The 13,703-nt window shown below is 36.1% G+C and overlaps 2 long non-coding RNA genes across 4 annotated transcripts in view; one reads left to right on the top strand and one right to left on the bottom strand.

Moving 5' to 3' along the window:
* Positions 1-1,736: 1,736 nt before the first annotated feature.
* On the bottom strand, positions 1,737-13,693 carry LOC135295442 (uncharacterized). 3 transcript variants are annotated; one of them, XR_010357543.1, is made up of 6 exons: positions 13,556-13,693; positions 13,235-13,358; positions 12,556-13,131; positions 8,662-8,726; positions 7,383-7,596; positions 1,737-1,846 (listed from the first exon to the last, which is right to left on the bottom strand). It is a non-coding gene; the product is annotated as an uncharacterized LOC135295442 (long non-coding RNA). The 3 variants fall into 3 exon arrangements; XR_010357542.1 differs by having other exon boundaries at positions 13,472-13,686; XR_010357544.1 differs by having other exon boundaries at positions 12,967-13,131; positions 13,472-13,686.
* Positions 12,875-13,703, top strand: part of LOC135295441 (uncharacterized) — a 41,137-nt gene continuing 40,308 nt past the window's right edge. The window contains exon 1 of the long non-coding RNA XR_010357540.1: positions 12,875-13,031. This is a non-coding gene — a long non-coding RNA (uncharacterized LOC135295441). The remainder of the gene's footprint in view (positions 13,032-13,703) is intronic.

Here is a 13,703-nt window from a genome sequence, read left to right as displayed (position 1 = left end):
CTCTAAAATGTGGTAGATAATTTCCAAAGAAAATATGCCAGTGCTGTTGATAACTTGTCTTTCATCTGTGAAATTGCTTTTAGACTTGGTACCTGCCTTGAACATAAGCACTGCAGCTTTGCTCCTCTGCTGGATTCATTTGAAAGATACCCTGCTGCTACAGCTTGGAAGTGCTGCTATTGAATTTTAAAGGGTGTTTTGGACTAATGCAATGATCACTGAGTACAGGCATCAGAGACCTAACATTTGCATAAAAGCTTTTAGAAATTCTAGTAGAAAGCAAAATTTTGTAAAAGTGTGGATAAAGGGAACTTTCTTAGCACCAACCTATCCTAAGTACCTTTCAGTGTTCAGCTGGCTCTTCTCTAGTGTCTGTTTTAGTAATACCTACTCTGATTACAGTATTTTTAATAGAAACATGCTCAGCTAATATCTCCAAAGTAAGCAGGTATACATCCCACTTAACAAGTTCATATACAGAGAAGTGGGTGGCAAAACAAGATCTCTGTCCTCTGGGTTCATACTTACTGCTTGAAGTAAAAAGGGAGGTCTGTCATCTCAAGCCAGAAAACATGCTTTCAGATTTATCCACTAGTGTTTTTTTTAAATATTATTTTAGAGTAATGTTTATCTTTAAAGAACCGTGGGAACTTAATTCAGAGGGACACACCACAGCTTTCAAAGTATACTGCAATGTCTAATTGATCAATGTTATTTCCAAGGTGTGAGTGCACATTAAGGAGAAAAAAAATTGAGCATGATGATTTTAACGACAATATGGGCATTAAAATGTTTACATGCTTCAGTAAAGGTTGAAAATTTTTTGCCTTCTTACTATCATATATTGAAAGAGGTAGACATTTAAAGCATAATGGCTATGTTTTTCTTATTTACCACAATTTCTTATAGGTAGAAATTGGATTTTAAATGCTTTTTTTCCTTTTAAATTCATCTTAAGAAGCTAAGGTTCTGGTACTTCATGTTTCTTGCAGGTCATGAGCTAAAATGTTTTTTACCGATTATGAAATAAAAAATATCTGAGCTACACTACTTCCTTGTTTGTGTGTCCCCAAGTTGTCAGTAAAACTCCCTGAAGCATTCTCAGATGCCTGAAATGGAAGGCTGGGATGTGAGGGGGAGAAGACAGGGAACCACTGAGAGCAGTAGGATGATATTTATATGAACCATATCCTTGTGGAGCAGACATCCTTTCAAAAAAATTATCTCTTTGCCCAGATAATTAGTCTGAGTTTGAAACAGCAGGAAAAAAATAGTACATGCCTAGTTTGCATCTGCCTGTTCACTTTACTCATGCAATGATTTAGAGACATGAGACACTCACTTTGTCTTTCTGGTTACCTGAAAATCAACTCATTATAGTTCAAGGAGGGGCGGCAGTTCTGTGGTTGCACACATAGGGCTTGCAGCAGTGATCTTTCTCTTTGGACATGCAGGGGTATGGATATGTAAATCCAGTACTGTTCTTAACCATTGGAACAGTGTGCTCTCCTCAGATGACATTTCCCACTGTGTGCAGCAGCTACAGTTTCCCTTTGGGAAACACTTTGAGCTAAGCTACAAATGACCTTGTCTTTTATTTTGGTCTACCCACAGTATGCGGTTGGTCTCACACAGGCAATAACCAGTGTGAACAAATGCTTTTTTACCTTGGTATCAGATTTTTTGCCTAATAGAATTTTTTTTAAAATAAACAAAGAAAGCTGCTCTTTGGTGGCCAGCTTATTTATTTGAGTTGGAAATAATGTATTGCTTTAATATTTGCTGTATAATCCTGCAGCTAGGATCTTGAATTTTAGGATTTGCCGGTCCAGAATGGGTCAGGATCCTTTTAAAAACAAACAAATAAAACATGTAGTGACATAAAAATTATAAATTTGAAATATTATTAAAAATATATTAAATTCTTTCAAAATAATGAATATGGCTGAAATTAAAAAAAACCCCTGCAAATACAGTAATTTCTTTTTAATTTGTCTTTTTTCAAAATACATTTTATCAATATTCTATTAGACTTTTCAGCCCTGGAGTCATCAGACACAGTAAAAGCATAAAAATTGATAACTCTGTGGAGCAGCATTTGTACCTCCATAGTGAAGTTTTACCCATAGTCAGATCATGACTATAATGTTCTAAACAGCAACTCCAGTAAGACAAGTCTGATGTGGGAGTGATGGCATCAGAAGTCCTTATACTCCCTTTTGTCTTGGATGTTGCATGAATCTTACACAGTCCAGCAGAGTGCAATCATCTCCAATGTAGCAGTTTATATATGTTACACAGGCATGAATTATTGTTAATGCAGCATGCTTTCCTTCTCCATCAGTATTCTTCCCATTATTCCAAGCACTAGTGTTAGTGTACCCCATAGAGTCTACAATATGTTTCGTGAAGTTTGCACTGTGTAAATGTAAATGGACAAAATGGAGAACTTTGCTGCAGAGTTTAAGGCTGAAGTGATGAAACAAACTGGTATAACTGACCAAGGGAAATATCTCTTTTAACACTGGGAAACCCATGTTTCTCTGAAACTGCCCAGAACAGAGGTTCTCATACTGTTGTCCTTGAATCACAATGGATCATAAGGACATTTGCTTTTCTAATCCATCAATTATTATATTCTGCTTTCTCTCCTTATTTCTAAATACTACTAAATTTCAGTCAAAGATGGGTATATATATTCAGCCCTTTCATAATATCACTTTACTCAGTTGGTCACAGGTATGCTATCTAACAGGTTTGTGGCAGAAGTACCCCACATAAGTGAAAAAGAGAAGGAAGCTGTACTGCCAGATGTTCTCTGACAGGTATTTCTCCTTAAGAGGGTGATTAATCTCATCCAACATTTGCCATGCATAAGGTAGGTGTCTAAGTTAGTTCTTTATGCTCTATTTTAAAAAAGGAAAAGAAGTAAGAGTCTTAAACATATGTTGTTTTGGACTCTATTCAGTTCCAGAAGTGCTTGCTGCTCTGCAGCAAGAGGCCTCAATATCTGCTTGACCCTAGACACTGATTTGTTAAGCAGTTGCAGTTTGATAAGATGAAGCTCATAATCAGGTATTAGAGTGCTGTGCACTGAACACAGTCCTTTGTGACATGAATTCGCTTTGCCAGTTCAGCCTGGTCAAATAAAGAGCAATTAAGATGAGGTACCAGAGCATCAAGACCAAGGGGATATTTTCAACACTTCTCAAGCAGTGTTGAAAACAACACTTCTTCAAGAAGCACTTGCGGTTGCATATGAGAACACAGATTCACTTTGTCATTCCCATTCTTCTGACAGAGATTCTTGGGAATCACATACAGTAGTTACAACCACTTGAATCAGAAAGAATGATTTACCTTTGCATTATTATCGCAGTAATTTGCAATTTGAATTGATAGTCTTAATTTTCATATCCACCTTCTGCTTTTCTTGCTTCTTTTATGTTCAGCTTGCCTAAACTAGTCTCACAAATATGCTTGGCTATAATGTCACATGCAAAATAAAGTTGAAAAATTTTTTGGGAGAGTATCCATGAGAGAAACTGCCTCCTGGCTCATCTCTACTTTAATGACTCAGGTATCCCTGGTTTGATTTGAAAATATGGACATATTCAAAATAAAACATATTGATTTATTCCAAGTCCCTACTTGGAACTAGGAGTGTTGACTAAGCTCATTTGCATGTCAGAGTCCCTTACACTTTTCAGCGAGGATTAATTGCAGGACTGGGTTCATTACCTGAATTTGCATCTCCAGCTCAGTAGATGTATTTAGAATTTCATTGTCTATGTGCATTAAAAACCATGCTAAAATCCTTTATTACCAAAAAAGAGTTCAAAGCAATGAAATTTTAAATACAAATCCCTTGAGCTGTTACGTAAGTGCCATGTATTGCACAAAATTATAATTAAATAATAGTAATAGTAAAGAGAAGTTAAGCATGAAACAAAGAAATTTTCTATGCTAATTTAAATTTGTTTTCTTGTGTTTGTATATGCAAAGTTATTTTGGAAAATGAGTTATTTGCTTCATTGTCCAATGTTGACTTAATAGGTTTAACTTGACAGTCTTTAAAATTCAGATTTATGTTCTGGAGTTTCAATATCTTTCTCCTTGGCTCAAATAACTATGCTTTATTTCCAAGTGTGTATATAACAGTGCACTGCATACTTTACTAGCATGACACATAAATCTCAGATTTTGGATTTCTGTATTTGGTAGATTTTGTTTCTTCTCTGTCTAACAGCTGTAAATGTTCACAGAAGATTTAGATGGAAAATATTTAACAAGAAGGAAGCCTTTTCCTTTTGCTTGGCTTTCTCAGAAAATTGCTTCATTTTTGTCTGCACTTCCACATTGTTCGTGTATGTATGCAAGTTCAGTGTTTTATATATGCATTATATGTTGCACATAGTCTCTTTTATAACATAAACTATTTTATATATACATATATAAAAATGTATGTGTGTGTGTATAAAAAATTAGTTATGACAGTAAGTTGCTCCTCAAATGAAATCCATTAGAATCCTAGCTTTGTAAATGCCACACACTTCTTTATCTGGTTAAGTTTAAAGTAATTTTCTCTGCTTTCTAGGACTGTGTGTCATAGAAATGGTTGATGAGATCCCTTTGCCTAAGTTAGATTTTTAAATGTTACAAGTCTATGTGCAAATTGCAGTCTACCCCTTTATAGCCAATAGAGATGAAATATATTAAATTAACTGGCTTGCAGATGTGTATATTTTTATTAAATTTCAGAGATTCTGGTGTGAACAAATGAATTGCTTTCCATGTAACTGGGTCATAGAACTAAGTCTCTGGGTGGTTTTGACCAGATAGAACTCAGTTTCTGCCTCTTTACAAGATAATTCTGCCTTTTGCCTCAGGTGGGATGGTATTTGCAGGCAGATTTGCAAGATAAGAGTGATTGAAAAAGGAATTCACATAATGCCTCCCTATCTTCTTTTTCTAAAACTATATACCCAAAATGTTTATATCCTCATTCCTAGCTCAGATTTGTACCCAGACCATTAAGATATCTGCAGAGCTATTGAACTCTGGTTCTAGTTAGAGATTTTTATTGTAGGCAATTGTCTTGAACAAATCTTTAAATACATTTTTACTCTGTATAACATGCTTTTGCAATATTGGTAAATACACATATCGGCAAAACATAACAGTCTATCTTTATTCCATTTTACCCAGAGAAATAAAAGTTTTAAGGCCAAAACTGTTACTACTATCAAGTGACATACATGTCAGATAATGAGTCATTCCTTAACTTCTGTTTTGTTGGTGGTGGTGGTAGTAGTTTTTATTCAGGTTGGTTCTATTTTTGTAATTTTTAGCACTTTTTTGAGATACCCTTTAGATACAATCAGAATTTTGTCACAGAATGTTTTTATTATCTGGAACAAGTTAGTTCATATTATACTTTGTGTTATAAGGTAATTTCTTATCTCTGTGTATTGTAACTACTGCATTTTGGACTCTAATAATTTAATTTTTCATAATAAAATTAAAATTATTGACTCCTTCTGCTTTTGCTTTCCATTATTTTTCAAATATTCAATTTTAATTTTCAGTATTTAAGCTTAGGTGGTTCCTCCAAAAAGCACACAGCCTTTTTTCCTGATAACTGTACTTAAAATTTATAGCACTTTCAGCCATGAGGTAGGAAAGAAGTGACATTTAGTATCAGCTTGATTTGAGTGCTCATTCAAAAAAGCTTTTAGCTTTGATTGGCATGACAACAACATCAATTCTTATCCTTTACAGAGCTTGCTGTGCACTGAAAATGAAGAATTTACATGAGTTCCTCTACACTTACGTGAAATTAAAAAAGAAGTGATAGAGGATGGTCCAGTATCCAGTTAGATAAGGTAGTGTGTACAATATTTTGTTGAATTAAATTCCCATATGATATAATAATAAAATGATAGGTATTTAAGCTCTTATTTCACTAGCACATTTACACAAAACCTTAAATCTTAAACAGCAACCAGTCTCAGCATTGGTTACTGACACTGTTATAGGAATTTAGTCCATTCTTGGACTTGGCAGATGAATCATTGAATCATGGAATGATAGAATTGTCTGGATTGGAGGGGACCTTAAAGATCATCTAGTTCCAGCCCCCCTGACACTGGCAGGGGCACCTTCCACTAGTCCAGATTATTCAAAGACCTATGCAACTTCACCTTGGGTGCTTCCAGGGATGGGGCACCCACAATTTATCTGAACCACCTGTTCCAGTTCCCTTTCACCCTCACAGTAAAGAATTTATTCCTAATATTTAACATAAATCTGCCTTCTTTTGGTTTAAAGCCATTATCACTTGTCCTGTCACTTCATGCTCTTGCAGAACTTCCTGTTCGGTTCTCTTGTAGCCCCCTCTTGATACTGAAAGGTACCTGCTCTTAGGTCTCTCCAGAACCTTCTCTTCTCCAATCTGAATAATCCCAGCTCTCTCAGCCTATCTCCACAGAACAAGATGAATGCCTCTACAGTTTGATAATTTCTTTCTTCTAATAGATGGTTTTATTTCTCTATTTATTCTACAGGGTTGTGAAGATAGTCTTTATATAGGGGTCAGTAACAAAGGGTAATAAGTCCTTAGAAACATTACAAGGCAGAAATTTTGGGGACTAGAAAGTAAAAATATTTTAGAAAAGCTATTTTCACAGCATGAGACTGTTAATAGCTGATAACTTATTTCAGAATTTTTCCAAATATATGAAAAAGGGATTTATGGCTAAGAGATCTAAACACATGTGACAGTTGAGATGCTGCTGGGTGCCAATTGTTAACAGACACCTTCTTGTGAGTGTCCATTGCTGTGACAATGTAACTCTAACTGAGTATATCTTTAAATCTCTGCAAAAGATTTATGGCACTATTTAATGCTGCCTTCTATCTCTATTTTTAATAGCCTGCTGTTTAATCTAAAACAGCTATTATTTTTTCATTAATGTGCTTACTCCTAGGCAACTGAGATTATCATGAGTATCTTGCCTAGCTAGACAGAAAGTAATGATTTTGTTTTGTTTGTTTGGGGCAGTTTATGGTTTTGGGGTTTTTTTCCCTTTACTTAGGACTGCTTATGAGTGGTAACCTGGGGAACCAGAAAGAATAAGAAATAGTTTTTATATAAACAATAACTACAGTGTATGCATGCAAATCGTCATAGATTTTGCTGTTGTGAATCAACTGATTCCATTATATATCTACATCTATATCTAATCTTTATTTACATATTTCTATATCTCTGTTAATATCTCTATCTATCTATCTATCTATCTATCTATCTATCTATCTATCTACCTTTCAACCTTTTTATACTAGCATTGAAACAGAAATCTACTTTAAATCGTACTTACCTGTGCAGGCTTCTAGGTCCTTGCATCATCAGAGTTGATGGGAGTTGATGAATTTGGTCACTGACCTTCACCAGCTTTGAGATTTACTAACTTAGTCCGATATATAGGCTTCTCTCAAATAGTCCAATATTCAGAGTTTCCCTCAAGGCAAATGACTTGTACAGTAAAATTATTCTGAGATTTCTCCATTATTAATGAAAAAATTACTTTCAAACTGTGGAACAGAAGGGAAGAATGGATGCTTTTATATGGCTAATGTGATATGTCCATAACAAAACCAAAACTGATTTAACTTTGCTTCTTAAACAAAAGATATTCTTTTAAATAACTTTATTATCAGGCTTAGTTCCACTCATTAACCTATTTTTTTTGTGCAAGGATAGGTATCATCAGTGAGCTCATGTCTTAAGAGGCAGTTCTTAAAAACTGATGGTGCATTCATTGTTTCTCATTAGAGGTACCCAGCTTGCTAGGATTTTAATTTTCATAGGGGTCTCTTGTTTCTATCCTGGATTTTCTGAGGGAAAAAAAACCTCATATATTTGTGCTGTACACTGGATGAACAATGCTTGTACAAATGACAGGTTGTGTATCCTGTCATGGTAGATTTACTGTGCGTATTTGAGCCATGCTCATGCAGGAAGCTCAAAGGCTTCCTTGTGGTGCATGTACTATGCAGGTGATACATTTTCCCTTTCACCATTAAGTGGCAATGGCATTTATCAGAACATCCTCTTTATCCTCAAAGACTTTCTGAGACACTGCAACCTTTGCTAGTCAAGACAAAGAATTAGGGAAATTGGACAAATTGGCAACATATGCAATAAACTAGAAGGAACATCAATATGTTAATCTTGAGTATGACATTGCCTCTCTGTGTGCTTTATTTGACTTACATTTTCTACCAGAAAAATGGTAATCACAGCTTAAGTTATCTTGGAAATATTAATTATTTAAGACTTGTGTAAATGCTTTCAAAGATGTCAAGAAGTATATTATATGGGTTAACTTGTTTATGTGTTTATCTTTCGCAAGTTGTAGAAGGACTGGAAGAAATAAAGTTTCCAACAACTGTAAAAGGACTAGAGAGGCCATGTAAAATATTCAGGGACAATTGTTTAAAGTCCCAAGCAATAAGTATCTTTATTTGTCTCAATAAATCCTTTTGCAGCAGAGGTCAAACACACAGAGAGTGCCTCCTCTATAATTCTTACTTTGGGGGCATTTGCCTCCTTTATCTTCTCTTTTCATAAAGCATTTCACTCTTCTTTTTACTCACTTTATTGTGTCCTCCTTGTGAATTTCTTACTGTCTCGGTTTTAATATTTTCATTTGTTCCAGCAGCTTAAATAGAAAATATTAGGGTCAGCCTGAGGTTGCAGTGCTCTTTCTTATACAGAAGTTAAGAAACAAGGTTGGCCTTTTCAACACTTGCTTCTACATTTTCAAGGACCATGAAAGGGGAATTGTGCAGACCTAGATGATGCTTCCCTGCTTAGTCTTTCTTTTTGCTCTCTGTGAACAAAGCAAATGTTTCATTGGCTGTAACTTCAAAAATTAAACTGTAGATAGTTAGAATAGGGAACTACAGCTGCAGAGTTTAAATATTTTTTTCCCCTAAAGATCTAAAATCTTCAAAGGTAATTGATGCAGTATTGATTATTGTTATGTATTTTCTTTATGAAGTAATATTAATAACAATAATAATGATCAAAATTGCACTAAAGCAAAACTCTCCATACAAACATTCCTAAATCTTGAAGGGGGAAAGCTTGGAGGAAAGATACTTTTGTATCTTCATAGGAAAATGAGGCTCTACTGTCACCTTAATAACTTAACACTGAGACATAAATTGTCTTCATTTGCCTGTCCTGACTTAGGACTGAATTTGGTTTCCAGCTTTGTAAGGAACTGGCTTAAACAAGATACAGTTGTGATGCATTCATTCTTTCCTGTTCCTTTATTTATCTTTACAAAAAGTATGAAACATTCACTGGAACCAAGACTCCCAAGTTCCATCTGCCACAGAAGGTGTGAAGGCCTGTAAGCCAGCAGTTCATTTCCACATTTGTCAATATATATTCAGCTGATTAAGAAAGAGCACCATAAACAGGAATTGCTGAAAAAAATACTGCCTGGGTTTGTCTTTCAAATTTAGTGTTTCAGGCTCTCATTTTCAGACACAGGCTTGAAATTACCTAGAGACTTCTGGAATGCCTATTTTTGTCTTTAAAAGTTTGTTTTCTTTGCTCTTAATAGTATGTGTTGAGAGATCCTGTTTATAGGTAAGACAAAAGCTTTTCATCTCTCTCAAACAGGAGAATAAAACAAACTGATGTCTACAGGAAGGCAGTGCAAGCAGGGCTGTCAAATAAAAGGGCAACAGTATTACCAGCTCATGTAAGCAAAAGAATTTTTTTCCTGTTCTGGAGCACCAGTAAGAAAGAATGTTAAGTTTATTTCTTGCTAGCCTAAACAAGATAAAAAAGATTTTTTTTTTTTTTTTTTTTTTAGAATAAATCACCATTACTTTCTGTGATGATGGATGATGGTCAAAAGAATTTCTTAGGAAAAGCCCAGCACTTTTTTGTGGCCATCTGAGTGTCTCTTTTGGAAAAGCTGACAAACTCTACTCATGCATCTTGTGTACCACTCCAGTCAATGAGTAGATGCTGTAAGATCACAAAGTCCTGCTATAATATAATTAATGTAATTAATGTAATTAATCCATTATATACCATTTTTTTCATCAAGGAGGCTTGAGTTGGAGATTAATTCAGTGAGCTGCCCATATACAGATTATGCATTCAAAGGTGAACTGGCTGCTGTCATTAAAAGGCCAATATAATCTTTCAGAAGTTGTGATGCCCAGGGCAGTACTCCAATACCTTGAAAAAATCTAATATGTTCAGTCCCTAGGAAGAGGAATTCTGGCTGCATACTAGGCTGCATCCAAGAAAGGCAAAAGCTCCAGGAAGGCAATTGTTCATCTCTTTTCAGCATATAGCAGGAGGCCTCTTGGAGTCCTGTGTCCAGCTTAGGGCTCACAGCTCAAGGGAGATAATGACAAATTGGTGAGTTCAGTGGAGGGCTTCTAAGGGGAATGGAGCACTTGAAAGGCTGAAGGACTAATGCAGATTTCATGGAACGATGGAATTTTTAAGTAGATACAGAAATATATTAAAATCATTGCAATCAACTTTGGTAACACTTCAGAATAAATGTTCGTGGAGCTATAACACTTCTATGTGCTTTGAAGTACGCAAGTGCTATCTAAGTAATTGTACGGAAAATTTATTCACTCGGCTCTTACTCGAGAGCCAGAATCCTACAGAACATCAGGACAATGACATAACAGGATTAGGACTTTCTCAGGCTACTTCTTATGCAGAAATGTGTGTAGTTGAATTCTTCCTGCTGAACAGAGTTTCAATGATATCTGATGTTACACCTGCTGTTGCCATGGATTACTGTAATTGCTAGACTGAATCAAGTGGCATGTTTAAAAAAGGAGGGCTGTACTATATTTTTTAGATTTTAATCTCAGAGCAGTGAAATTCCATTAGTAGATTTGTTGCTGACACCATAAAAAAAGATTTGTGATTCTGAACCGGATTCATTAGTTCCTTTAAACAAACTGCAAGAGCACATACAGGTACAGAAAGTTACAAGCAGTCATTCTGAAGGTCAATTTTTATTTGGCCTTTTAATGTTTGGCCAAAATGTATGATTTCCCCGTTTCTGTCATGAATTTTCTCTCTTTGTGAGAAATTTTTCACTAGAGGAATGTGAAAAATTGAAATGTGGAAATTTGTCTTAGAATCTCAGAGTATAAATTGCCATTGATTTGCCAGTCTATAGTGATCTATCCCACATTTTTTTTCAGTAATGACACAGAATGTTAAAAGAAGAGGAACATGAAACGATAAACATTAATTCCTTAAAGAATCCAGTAAATATTTTAAGTGAAAATAGGCACAGATTTAAGTGAATTCAGATTCACTGCTTTTCAAGGCAGCTGTCTGTGAGACACTCAGGCTTGAAGCTTAAGCCAAAATTTGTGAGAAATGGAAATCTTGGGTACAAGAAAATAATCTGAGTTGAAACAGCTAAATTCTGCTTCACTCCACAAGGTGTTTTTATCCCCTATTTTTCAACTGCATTTTTAATTTCCAGATCATTGCTTGGGTATTTTTAATTGTATTTCAGAAAGTTCTAAGAGAGTTATCAGCTTTAAAATACAAAAACTTAGAGTGTTCTTTAACATGAGGTGTTTCCTTACAACATGAAAACTCCTTTTGAGAATCTATTCAGCGCAGGCTCTTGGATTAAGGGTATGGGCATAGTGAATTGATTTGCTGTTCATCTTCAATATTCTGTATATGCACTAAAATTTCAATACATTCAACTTAAATTTTATGTATATAAGACCTTTATTCATTTCCACTCTCTCTTTTTGTTTAATAAAGAATATACTCTCTCTCTCAACAACTCAGGTTGATATTAGATGTGAGAAACAAGATACTTTTCATATGTGCTCAGAATACTGCACATGAAACAGTGGAGAACTCATGTCCCCTTTTCCCCCCACCCCTCTAAATATTTTCAGTTTTATAGGCAGATCAAGAAGTTTTCTGTATGCTTTAATCTCCTTTTTTCTGTCTAATAGCTTGTCCTCTTTTCATATCCATTGATAATCACAAAGATGAGGTGGTGCAGAAAATAAGAGCACAGTTGTTTCAAAGCAAACCTCAATAAAAGATATTTTTAATATCCTTCCCCCTCCTCTCCCCCATCCTTTGCTGTACATTGTAGCAATAAATACAGTTATTTATTTTCTGTGAGAAGGGCAAAATGACTGATCTAATAACAGTCCTTTCCCAAAGGTATCCTTATTCTCTTCTGGTAAACAGGCTGCTGATCCAAGAAAAATAAAGTGAGAATATGACCACTGTTATAAGCAGTAGAAATATTGGAAATTAAAGTGTAATTGAATGTCAAGCTGCCAACTAGATATAACTCCATTCACACAGCTCTTTGGGATTGTGATCATGACAGTTCTCCCAGCTATATCCTGGCTGGGATATGTCTTGTTAGCCTTTATCCTCATTCTTACGCATAGACACTTTACCCTATCATCACCATGATTAAACTTTGATGAGTCAAAGCTTACCCTGTTGCCTCTTTGTCCTTGCTTATTCCTTCTGAACCCTCTGTAGCCACAGCAGCACTCCAGTTGTGAGTCAACCACCATGTTTCTATGATAGCATCTGTATTTTCCTGCTGCAGAGAAGCTTCCAGCTCCTCTAGTTTTGGGGGTTTTTTCCTCATTCTATGTGCATTGGTGTAGGTGCTCTTCTGTTGGGCTATTGATGCCACCACACTTCTGGTAGCATTTGAATATCAGCCTTAGACACCTCCATGGTTTCTAACAAACGATGTCTTAGACAATTCCATGGGTTCTAACAAACCAATATCCCTGGCATCTTTGTTGCTGCATGGTTCTCCATCCCCTGTCTCCACTGAGACGGCAGACTGAAGGATCATGCCAGCACACTGTCCTTCAAACAATGGTGTGCCTTACCTGGTGGCAAACCTTCTCTTCTCATCTTCATCCTGGTTTCTAGGGAAGCAGAAGAGCTCCCTAAGGTGATCCCTCTGCATATCTGGCCTTCAGAAGGGAGTCTTCTTTTTTTCCTTTTTGGAAGCAGTTTTGACACAGGGCATAGACCTCAGTGACACCTCTGTCCTAGATCAACATCACCATTGTTATTGTTCAGTTCCGTTTGCAGAGCCTCGTACCTACTACACCAGGGCACTGGGAAGGTGGGGCAGTCACAGTGGAGACTTACCTTCTGCATCCAGCAGGAGCTTTTCACCATTGTCCCTTACCCCTTAAAGTCACCATGTTCAGCTAAATGAAGAAAGGATAAGGAATCCTCTGTATCATGCGTCGTATCTGCCTGTTGGACCTGTCTTAGGGAAGGCAGGAAAAAAGTCCTGTAGTCAGCCTCCCACTCTCCTTGATGTATGCTCTGCCTACTCATCTTCCCACAGAACTCTGTCACTAAGCAGAGGAGTTCCTCTACCTTGGATGAGCCTATCTAGTACAAGTACTCAGATCCAAATTCATCCCACTGAAATTTAGGCCTCAAATTTAAAAGCATATTTACTTATATTTCATCTATGCTCAGTGGAGAGATGTAGTTGAAGAGGGTAATACACCCTACAGGGATAAGTAAGGAAATCCCAAACAAGCTTGAATTCAGCACTTTCTAATGTCGACAGCTTGTCACCAGGTTACCGTTGCTGTCTTCCATT

Source organism: Passer domesticus, chromosome 2 (genome assembly GCF_036417665.1).
Source record: "Passer domesticus isolate bPasDom1 chromosome 2, bPasDom1.hap1, whole genome shotgun sequence".
Lineage (NCBI taxonomy): Eukaryota > Metazoa > Chordata > Aves > Passeriformes > Passeridae > Passer > Passer domesticus.
This window is presented reverse-complemented; position numbering and strand designations above follow the sequence as displayed.